This window comes from Narcine bancroftii, chromosome 3 (assembly GCF_036971445.1).
Source record: "Narcine bancroftii isolate sNarBan1 chromosome 3, sNarBan1.hap1, whole genome shotgun sequence".
Classification (NCBI taxonomy): domain Eukaryota; kingdom Metazoa; phylum Chordata; class Chondrichthyes; order Torpediniformes; family Narcinidae; genus Narcine; species Narcine bancroftii.
Genome location: NC_091471.1, coordinates 356,744,173 through 356,756,398, shown reverse-complemented (window position 1 = coordinate 356,756,398; position 12,226 = coordinate 356,744,173).

Below are 12,226 nucleotides of genomic sequence, written 5' to 3'. Positions count from 1 at the left end.
TAACCACCCCCCCCAGTGAACCACCCCCCCCAGTGAACCACCCCCCAGTGAACCACCCCCCAGTGAACCACCACCCCCAGTGAACCACCCCCCCAGTGAACCACCCCCCCAGTGAACCACCCCCCCAGTGAACACCCTCCCCCAGTGAACCACCTCCCCCAGTGAACCACCTCCCCAGTGAACCACCTCCCCCAGTGAACCACCTCCCCCAGTGAACCACCCCCCCAGTGAACCACCCCCCCCCAGTGAACCACCCCCCCCCCAGTGAACCACCCCCCCAGTGAACCACCCCCCCCCAGTGAACCACCACCCCCCCAGTGAACCACCCCCCCAGTGAACCACCCCCCCAGTGAACCCCCCCCAGTGAACCACCCCCCCAGTGAACCACCCCCCCAGTGAACCACCCCCCCAGTGAACCACCCCCCCCAGTGAACCACCCCCCCCAGTGAACCACCCCCCCAGTGAAACACCCCCCCAGTGAAACACCCCCCCAGTGAAACACCCCCCCCCAGTGAACCAACCCCCCGTGAACCAACCCCCCGTGAACCAACCCCCCCGTGAACCAACCCCCCCGTGAACCAACCCCCCCCGTGAACCAACCCCCCCCGTGAACCAACCCCCCCCGTGAACCAACCCCCCCGTGAACCAACCCCCCCGTGAACCAACCCCCCGTGAACCAACCCCCCCCCGTGAACCAACCCCCCCGTGAACCAGCCCCCCCAGTGAACCAGCCCCCCCAGTGAACCAGCCCCCCCAGAGAACCAGCCCCCCCCAGTGAACCAGCCCCCCCAGTGAACCAGCCCCCCCAGTGAACAAGCCCCCCCAGTGAACAAGCCCCCCCAGTGAACCAGCCCCCCCAGTGAACCAGCCCCCCCAGTGAACCAGCCCCCCCAGTGAACCAGCCCCCCCAGTGAACCAGCCCCCCCAGTGAACCAGCCCCCCCAGTGAACCAACCCCCCCAGTGAACCAACCCCCCCAGTGAACCAACCCCCCCAGTGAACCAACCCCCCCAGTGAACCAACCCCCCCAGTGAACCAACCCCCCCAGTGAACCAACCCCCCCAGTGAACCAACCCCCCCAGTGAACCAACCCCCCCAGTGAACCAACCCCCCCAGTGAACCAACCCCCCCAGTGAACCAACCCCCCCCCCCAGTGAACCAACCCCCCAGTGAACCAACCCCCCCAGTGAACCAACCCCCCCAGTGAACCAACCCCCCAGTGAACCAACCCCCCCAGTGAACCAACCCCCCCAGTGAACCAACCCCCCAGTGAACCAACCCCCCCCCAGTGAACCAACCCCCCCCAGTGAACCAACCCCCCCCAGTGAACCACCCCCCCCAGTGAACCACCCCCCCCAGTGAACCAACCCCCCCAGTGAACCAACCCCCCCAGTGAACCAACCCCCCCAGTGAACCAACCCCCCCAGTGAACCAACCCCCCCAGTGAACCAACCCCCCCAGTGAACCAACCCCCCCAGTGAACCAACCCCCCCAGTGAACCAACCCCCCCAGTGAACCAACCCCCCCAGTGAACCAACCCCCCCAGTGAACCAACCCCCCCAGTGAACCAACCCCCCCAGTGAACCAACCCCCCCAGTGAACCAACCCCCCCAGTGAACCAACCCCCCCAGTGAACCAACCCCCCCCCAATGCTGGAGAAACTCAGCAGGTCAAACAGTGCCTTTATGTAGCAAAGGTGAACGTGTATCACCAACGATTCAGGCTGGAGACCTTCGTCAAGGTGACATGAGAGATGTCCAAAAAGCGGGTGGGTGGGAGATGATCACTGGAGAGGAGGAGGAGTTGGGGGGCAGGGGTTGGAGTCTAGGCTAGGTGGAGAGAGAGAAAGGAAGTAGGAACTGGAATGACTAGTTAAAGGGCAGGGTGGGAAGGTGGCTGAGTAGTGGAATGCAGTGAACTCAATGTCCATGCCCTGTGGTTGGAGGATGCCAGGACGCAAGATCCTCCCATATGCGGGTGGTCAGGGTGGGGTAGCGTGCATCCCGGTGCACCCTCTGTGGCCTTCTCTCCATCGGAGAGACCGGTCGCAGATGAGATCACTTCGCCCAGGCACCTCCTCTCCGTCCACAACAAAAGCAACCTCCCCGTGGCCAACTATTTCAATTCTGAGTCACACTCTCAAGCCAAATATTGCCTTTCACACTACGTCACCCATGTAAATTACACGGACGAAATTCTAATGGCTCTAATCAATGTTTTAGAGGTAGGAACCTTTTTACATGTAGTATGGCAGTTTGAAAAAAATAGAAAAATTTTGGGGAGAAGTATTTTATTGGGACAAGTTATGAAGATGCAAAGTTTTGAAAGACCCAAAAATATTTTTGTGAGGGGATATTCACGATTTGAAGTTAGATATTTATCAGAGGAAGTTTTTAAGTGAAGCAATAGCGAAGAAATGTATAGCTGTAACGTGGAAATTAGATAATAACCTGGGGTTGAATAGTTGGCAAATGGAATGACAAAATTGTATACCTTTAGAGAAAATAACGTATAATTTGCGGAATCATCCAGAAAAATTTTATAGGATTTGGAAACCTTGTGTGGATTTTATTGGTAAGAGTTCATCCACAGCGTCCACTACTCCCGCTCCAGCTCACCCTAGTTAATCAAGGTTTAAAATTATATTTGAAATTCAGTTAATCAAGCAAGCTTTTTTTCTTACTTTTTTGGGGAGGGTAGGGGAGAAAATATAAAATGATGTATTCTGTATGATTATGGATAAGCACTGTATTTGTTATTCATGCAAATTTAAAAAATAAAATTTTCAAAAAGAATCTCAGCAGATGCACAGTATTTAAAAAAAATTTTGGTCATGTGTGCGGATGGACATAGCTCACATCGGTTGCAAGTTGAGGACTATCTAGCTTATTGTGAATAAAGTTTATTTTTCAAAAAAACTTCATTTCAGAACTTGAATCATTAGATTTAATCTTCCCCTCATCCTCAGGCACATGAAAGAACTTCACAACAAGAGACATCATGCCATCCTTGTTATGTACTAACTGATCTACTCACTGTAACACTCGATTCCATAATTGTACTCTTTCTCTTCTACTTTGTACAGCTTGACTTGCAGAACAGCTTGTGAAAGAATCTTTACCTTTCCAGCTGTAGGTCATCCATGTGTCCTGTTGCCTTCATTTGGCAACTTTACCTTCCTTTGTTTGAATCCTAGCTCTCTGCCTTGATTTCATAGATTTTCTCTTTAACTGCAGCATGGTTAGTGTAGTGGTTAGTATAATACTATTACAATGCTGGGGACCTGGTTTTGAATCCGACGCTCTCTATACGTTCTCCCTATGACCATGTGGGTTTCCTTTCGGTGCTCTGGTTTTCCCCACTCTTCATAATGTATGGGGTTAATAGGTCACATGGGTGTATTTGGGCAGCATGGACTTGTGGGCCAGAAGGGCCTGTATCTTTCAACTAAATAAAATTTAAATGATCTATTGATTGATGATCTCTATATCTTTTTCCCACGGCAACCTTTGCCTCACCGTATCAGGGCTCTTTGTCCTTCTCTTCCCTTTTCCATCTTCTCTACGGTTTAAAACCAATTTCTCTCCTTTTCAGTTTGGACAACCTGAAACGGCCACATGCCTGACCTGTTTCTATCATTTTCTGTTTCCAGTTCAGATGTGATTTTTTGATTTTCAATATGTCTCTCACTACTTCTGATTTCTAACATTTGTTTTGCCCAATGTTTTTTTTTCCAAACTTTATTTATTCGTTCAAAAAACAAATAGTATATGACATATACAACAATTAACCCTAAACATGAATGTTATTTTTTATATATATAGGAAAAAAAAAGAAAAGAACCCCCCCCCCCCCCCCTTCAGCCAACTCTCCTAAGGAGAGCCATAAAGAAAGAAAAAAGAAAAAATATTCTTTTCTTTGGCTTGGCTTCGCGGACGAAGATTTATGGAGGGGGTAAAAAGTCCACGTCAGCTGCAGGCTCGTTTGTGGCTGACCAGTCCGATGCGGGACAGGCAGACACGATTGCAGCGGTTGCAAGGGAAAATTGGTTGGTTGGGGTTGGGTGTTGGGTTTTTCCTCCTTTGCCTTTTGTCAGTGAGGTGGGCTCTGCGGTCTTCTTCAAAGGAGGCTGCTGCCCGCCAAACTGTGAGGCGCCAAGATGCACGGTTTGAGGCGTTATCAGCCCATTGGCGGTGGTCAATGTGGCAGGCACCAAGAGATTTCTTTAGGCAGTCCTTGTACCTTTTCTTTGGTGCACCTCTGTCACGGTGGCCAGTGGAGAGCTCGCCATATAATACGATCTTGGGAAGGCGATGGTCCTCCATTCTGGAGACGTGACCCATCCAGCGCAGCTGGATCTTCAGCAGCGTGGACTCGATGCTGTCGACCTCTGCCATCTCGAGTACCTCGACGTTAGGGGTGTGAGCGCTCCAATGGATGTTGAGGATGGAGCGGAGACAACGCTGGTGGAAGCGTTCTAGGAGCCGTAGGTGGTGCCGGTAGAGGACCCATGATTCGGAGCCGAACAGGAGTGTGGGTATGACAACGGCTCTGTATACGCTTATCTTTGTGAGGTTTTTCAGTTGGTTGTTTTTCCAGACTCTTTTGTGTAGTCTTCCAAAGGCGCTATTTGCCTTGGCGAGTCTGTTGTCTATCTCATTGTCGATCCTTGCATCTGATGAAATGGTGCAGCCGAGATAGGTAAACTGGTTGACCGTTTTGAGTTTTGTGTGCCCGATGGAGATGTGGGGGGGCTGGTAGTCATGGTGGGGAGCTGGCTGATGGAGGACCTCAGTTTTCTTCAGGCTGACTTCCAGGCCAAACATTTTGGCAGTTTCCGCAAAGCAGGACGTCAAGCGCTGAAGAGCTGGCTCTGAATGGGCAACTAAAGCGGCATCATCTGCAAAGAGTAGTTCACGGACAAGTTTCTCTTGTGTCTTGGTGTGAGCTTGCAGGCGCCTCAGATTGAAGAGACTGCCATCCGTGCGGTACCGGATGTAAACAGCGTCTTCATTGTTGGGGTCTTTCATGGCTTGGTTCAGCATCATGCTGAAGAAGATTGAAAAGAGGGTTGGTGCGAGAACACAGCCTTGCTTCACGCCATTGCTAATGGAGAAGGGTTCAGAGAGCTCATTGCTGTATCTGACCCGACCTTGCTGGTTTTCGTGCAGTTGGATAATCATGTTGAGGAACTTTGGGGGACATCCGATGCGCTCTAGTATTTGCCAAAGCCCTTTCCTGCTCACGGTGTCGAAGGCTTTGGTGAGGTCAACAAAGGTGATGTAGAGTCCTTTGTTTTGTTCTCTGCACTTTTCTTGGAGCTGTCTGAGGGCAAAGACCATGTCAGTGGTTCCTCTGTTTGCGCGAAAGCCGCACTGTGATTCTGGGAGAATATTCTCAGCGACACTAGGTATTATTCTATTTAGTAGAATCCTAGCGAAGATTTTGCCTGCAATGGAATATTAAAATATTAAAGAAAAATATTAAAGAAAAATTAAATATACATATTAAGATCTAATCAATGTAAATTGAAATGTAAATATTCTGAATATAACAACCACTTATTAATAAAAAAATTATAATTATCATGCGAAACATATGTAATTTTTCCATTATTAAACAATATCTCATCTCATTAGGCCATCTATTAATATCAATCAGATTTGTATGATCCAGCCAGCCCCTTCACAGAATACGTTTCCCAATCTATATTAGGAAAATTAAAATCCCCCACTAACGTAACCCTGTTGAGAAAGATTCTCTTTGCATCACTTCTAATTCTCTTTTCCCTAAATCTATGTTGTCTAGTTTTATCATCTCTGATAAGGGGAAAAGATTTCCATACAGTAGTCCACTTTTTCTATATCCATCATTATTTTATATTTTGGGGGGGGGCGTGGCAAGATGGCGTAGAAGAAAGACGTGCAGTTCCACCTTTCCCCAGCTACATTTTTAAACCTGATTTTTAAAAATTACAAAAGTGGTTAAAAATAGTATTTACAGCCTTTTGAATAAAGGTGACTTAATATGGCTGCTAATGTGAAGAAATCAAAAGCTCAACTTCAGAAAAAACTACCTTATAAAAGTGTAGAACTGAGGCCTACCTGCACAGCTGAATCCACGGAGTTGTCGTTGGGAGCCCCCAAACCTCAGAGAACTCCTGCCCAGTTGAGTATGATGTCGGCGCCGACCCTGCATCCGCAAGATGGCGCCGGCCTATTGGTGAGTTTGGCCGTTGCCGATTTGTGTGCCCGTGAAGCTGGGCACGCAGGCGGTCCAACCGATAGACGACCCCGTGAGGTTGCCTGGTGGCCTGGGGATGTGCAGTGTAGCGTCAGGGGACGGACCTGCACCTTCAGCGGTCTTGCCGGGCATGCGCGGTGCCTCGCGGGTGCGTGAGCTTCTGGAGGTGTGGGCTGTGGGGGAGCCCGAACGGCGGTGGCCCGATTATGTCGGTGTGTGTGATAGTACAGATTCTATCACCAATGTGTAAGTGTAGGATGACTGTGATTGGCTGAGAGCATAGCCACACCTACTGGGAGGTCTTAAAGGATTGCTCCTAGCCAGACCAGGTCATTCTGGACTGGTCGACCTACATGTGATATGCTCCAGTCTTTTAGTTAATAAAAGCCTTGGTTTGGATCAACAGGTCTTTGGTTCTTTCGACCCGCTCTACAATGTGCTATCGTTGGGTATCCAGACCCACAGCCACACAGGAAAAAGACCCATTGTATCTAAGGAAGAAGAGGAACCTGCTTTGTTGGAATTTACACAGGAGGAGGAGACTGAAGTTAGAGAAGGTAGACCTCAAAAGATGGTTATGGAACCTGGACTGGATTCTGTGTTCACTGTTTTGGAAGGGATTGCTTATCAAATGGAGAATATGTCAAAACAAATGTCAACTCAAGTGACCCAAGGATTTATGGAGGTGAAAACTAAAATGAGTACTTTGTGTGAAGAAATGACAAGTATGAAGCAAGAGATGACTGTAGTTAAAAGTGATGTTAACAGATGTATAAAATCTGTTGATATTGTACAAGAAAAGTTTTAAAAATTGAAACAGCTTTTTCTGAGTGTCGAGATCAAGTGGAACATAATAGGGAAAAAATGGAAAAAGTGGAGGACTCTTTTGAAGATTGGGGGATTCAAAAAAGGGATTTATTGAAGAAAATTGATTCATTGGAAAATCAAAGTCGGAGAAATAATGTGAAAATAGTTGGTCTTCCAGAGGATATTGATGGCTCTCAACCGATAAAATTCATTAAGAACTGGATTTCCTAAAGTATTGGGCAAGGAGTTTTTTCCAGAAGGTTTGGAATTGGATCAAGCTCACAGGGCGTTGAGGAAGAAGCCACTTTCAGGACAAACACCAAGAGCGGTTTTGATTCATTGTTTGAAATATCAAGATAGAGAAATGAATTTACAAATGGCGGTGCAGAAGGCACGGCAAAGTCAATCTTCGTTGATGGTTCAAAATAATTGTGTTTTTTTTAATGCTGATCTGAGTCAGAAGGTTATTAGAAGACATCGGGAATTTATTTTGGCCTAAGAAGTATTATGGCGGAGGGGTTATAAGTTTGCCTTTCGTTATCCTGAAATGTTGAAAGTTTTTTATGGAAGTTATCAATCCCAATTTTTTGAAAATGATCATGATGCTTTGATTTTTGCTAATTGATTACCAGAATTGTGAACAAATGGTTGGTCTTCTCCATCGTCTCCTAAGAGGTGGGTAAATGGAAACGGGAATGGGAATGGGAAGAATGGAAAGAAAGACAAGTTGACACAAAGTCTTCTTGACATTGAGGATCCGGAACAATCATTGGGTCTGGAATCATTGGGCTGAATGTATGTATTATATTTGATTGTTTATTTCAATAATGTATATAAGTCTGGCTTGGGGGGGGTGGGGGTGTATGTCACTGAAAGCTTTGATAGTCATCTGCCACCAGTGGGTTTACCACACCCAGATTTTTAGGGTGTTATTACCTTTTGGTGTTTTTTTTTGGGTTGATTTTCTTTTTTGGAGGGGGGGGATTTTTTTTCTCTCCCTTTTGTTTTCTTTTGTGTTTATTGGGGGGGGGGGTTTGTGATCTTGAAGATTTATAAGGGGGATGTTATTTTATAGTCTGTAAATAATTAACAGTTAGTAAGAATGTCTACTTTGAATTTTGCAACTTTTAATGTTCAGGGATTAAATAATCCAATTAAGCAAACGCAAGTATTGGCTTATATAAAAAAAATGAAAATTGATATTGTCTTTTTGCAAGAAACACATTTGATTGAAAAAGAACACTTGAAATTGAAGAGAGATTGGGTTGGTCATGTGTTTTTTTTTAATTCTAAAGCAAGAGGGGTAGCAATTCTGATTCATAAAAATTTGCCATTTGAATTGGAATTGTTAGAGGGGTATGCTGGGAGAGTTTTATGTGTGAACTGTAAAATTTTTGCTGAATCTTGGACTATACTTAATCTTTATGCACCTAATGTAGATGATGAATGATTTATTTCAGAAGCTTTTTTATTGTTAACTCAAGCTAATGAAAATATTTTAATTGTGTTTTGGACCCTTTATTGGATCGAAATCCGAAAAGTATAAGGAAATCAAAGATGGCGACACAAATTTGGTGTGTTGAAGAAAGATTTAAATTAGGTGGACATTTGGAGAAGGGTCAATCCTATGGAGAAAGATTTTTATTTTTATTCTTCACATGATTTGTTTTCTAGAATAGATTTTTTCTTGGTATCAGCACATTTACACGGTAGAGTATTGCAGGCTGAATATAAAAGTAGGGTTATATCAGACCATTCGTTATTATCTTTTTTCTTGTGAAAGTTCGGAAGTAGAGCATTCGTCTTATAGGTGGAGTTTAATGCAATGTTATTGAAAAAACCAGAGTTTGTTACCTTTGTTAAAGAAAAGATTTCTTTATTTTTGACTGAAAATGTTAATTCCGTGGATAGTTATTTTGTATTATGGAATGCCTTGAAAGCTTATTTGAGAGGGCAAGATTATTAGTTATTCTACGAAAGTTAAGAAACAATATATGGCAGAAAGTTTAATGTTGGAGAAACAGATTGCTGAGTTAGAGAAAGACTTTCAGATGGATGTGACAGAAGACAAGAAGGCCGCGTTACTGAAGTTGAAATTACGTTACAGTATATTACAAACTTATCAATTTGAGCGTTTAATTGATCGATCTAAACAACGTTATTATGAACTGGGAGAGCTCATAAGGTACTTGCATGGCAATTGAAAATTGAACAGGTATCATGGACTATTAATGCTGTCAAAAATAATTCAATAATTACCTATAAACCTCAGGAAATTAATGATCAGTTTTATTCATTTTATCAAAAATTATATACTTCTGAGGGGAAGCAGGATAATGGTTCTATTGAATCTTACTTATCCAAATTAACGTTATCGGTATTAAGAGAGGAAGATGTTCAGGAACTGGAATCTCCTTTTACAGATTTGAAATTAAGGAAGCCATACAGGGAATGCCAAATGGAAAGTCCCCAGGGAACGATGGATTTTCTGTGAAATTTTATAAAAAATTTTATGACTATTTATCTACTGTATTTGGAGATGTGTTACAACAAGTTACTGAAGATCAGGTGTTGCCAGAATCTTGTTCGAGTGCTTTAATTACTGTTATTCCGAAAAAAGATAGAGGTCCATTAAAGGTATCTTCATATAGGCCTATTTCCCTATTAAATGTAGATTATAAAGTTATAGCAAAAGTGTTAGCTAATAGACTTGCTAAGTATCTACCTAAGTTGATACATGTTGATCAAACAGGTTTTATTAAGAATAGGAGTGCATCAGATAATATTCTTTGATTGATTACATTGGTCAATGCATATCGACAGCAGCCCGACCATCCTATGGTGGTTGCATTAGATGCAGAAAAGGCCTTTGATAGAGTTGAATGGGATTTTTTATTTAAGATGTTCAAAAGGTTTAAATTCGGCCCTTTTTTTTATTGGTTGGGTTAAAGGTTTATATACAAACCCGATTGCTAGGGTGGTGACAAATGGTCAGGTTTCTTTACCTCAGCAGGGCTGCCCATTGTCACCAGCCTTGTTTACATTGGCTACTGAACCATTGGTTCAGACTATTAGGCAGAATGATGAGATTAGAGGGATGAAGGTTATGAATGAAGAATATAAGATTAATTTATTTGCAGGTGATGTTTTGATATATTTGACAGAACTAGAACAGTCATTTAAGCAGATGCAAGAATGTTTGTTGAAAATTGGAGAATTATCCGGATACAGAGTTAATTGGGATAAGAGTGAAATTTTACCAGTTGGAATAGGTGATTATTCTGAATTTTAAAATATTATAAAATTAAAGTGGACAGATAAAATTAAATATTTGGGTGTGATTGTAGATGCTAATTATCAGTCACTGTATCAGTTAAATTATGTTCCTATATTAAAAAGGATTAAAGCAGATTTGATTAAATGGAAAGATCTTCCATTAAATTTGATTGGTCGGGTCAATTGTATTAAAATGAATATTTTCCCCCAAATTCAATATTTATTTCAGGCAATACCATGTTCACTTTCAAAGGTTTTTTTTCAGGATTTGAATAGAGCAGTGCGGGAGTTTTTATGGAAAGGTAAATTAGCTCGAGTGGCATTGCATAAACTTACATGGAAATATGCGTTAAGTGGACCTCAGTTACCACATTTTCAAAATTATTACAAAGCAGCTCAGTTGAAATGTACTAGTAGATTGATGGAATTGGATCAAACCTCTAGCTGGGCGAGAGTGGAAATGGCTTGTATTTCTGAAGTTGAGGTACATCAGTTTATATTTCGTTAGAATTTAAATCTGTTGCAGGAATGTAATATGCCAGTATTGAAACATTTGTTAAAGATCTGGACTAAAAGAAATATGGTCTTAGGATCAAAAGGCAAATTATCAATTTTAACTCCATTATATAATAATCAGCTTATTCCTTTTTCAATGTTTAATAATCATTTCAAGGGTTGGGATTCTAAGGGTATAAAGACAATACAGGGCTGTTTTGAAGGAAAGTTTCTTTTAATCAATTGAGGGAACGATTTGATATATCTGTAAATTCTTTGTTTGTGTATTATCAACTCAGAGACATGGTAAAAGATAATTATGGTAGAGAGATGAGTTTACCTATATTGACGAAATTTGAATCTTTGATTTCTTCTATACCAAAGAAGGGTTATGTTTCGGTTATGTATCAGTTGTTACAGGATAATATGGATAAACTTGACTGGGGAAAATCTAAACTTAAATGGGAAAGCGATTTAACGTTTATTTTCCCTGAAGATGATTGGGCTTGATGATATGTGTCTTGATAGTTTAACTAAATTGACTAATGTAAGATAATGGAATGGTTAATTACAATTTTTTGCATCAATTATATCTGACTCCGGAGAAATTGAAAAAATATGAGTTTAGTAATTCAGATTCTTGTTTTAGATGAGGCCTACGTACTGGAACTTTTTTACATGCTGTTTGGTCTTGTATTAAAATACAACCATTTTGGGAAGGAATTAAGGTAGTTTTGGAAAAAATATATAAAATTAAATTACCATTAGACCCATCGATTATTTTTATTGGGCGATATGGTTTCTTTGAGGGGACTGGGGTTGGATAAATTTCAAATTGCTTTTGTACGTTTAGTGTTATCAGTAGCACATAAATGTGTAGCTAGTACTTGGAAGGATAATATAGAGATTAATAGAGCACGTTGGCATAATAAATTGAAAGCTTGTATTGTTATGGAAAAAAATTACTTATAATTTACATGATAATTACTCTTTTTTTGTTGGTAAATGGTCTCCTTATTTGGAGTACATGCATTTAGATATATTTTGAATTGTTACTAATTCCTATATTTTTAAAATTTCTATCTTTGGCTTCCCTTAAGGGAGCTGGCTGATGAGGTGGGTGGGTGGGTTTTTTATGTTCTATGGTCTTTTTTATGTTTTTTTTCATTTTGTTGTTTATCTTTCTATAAAATTAATCTCTGATTGTCATTAGATTGTATGTTTTTTTTATTATCTTTTTTAAAAAGTTTGAAAAAAAAATTATTTCTTGAATCACATCCTCTCTATAACATTAAATTTCCAACTTTCTCTCTTTTCTGGTTCAACAAAACAGTGATTCATTTTCTTCTTTCGATATTGTCTGGCCTGCTCATATTTCCAGCATTTTGTTTTTAATTTCACATTTC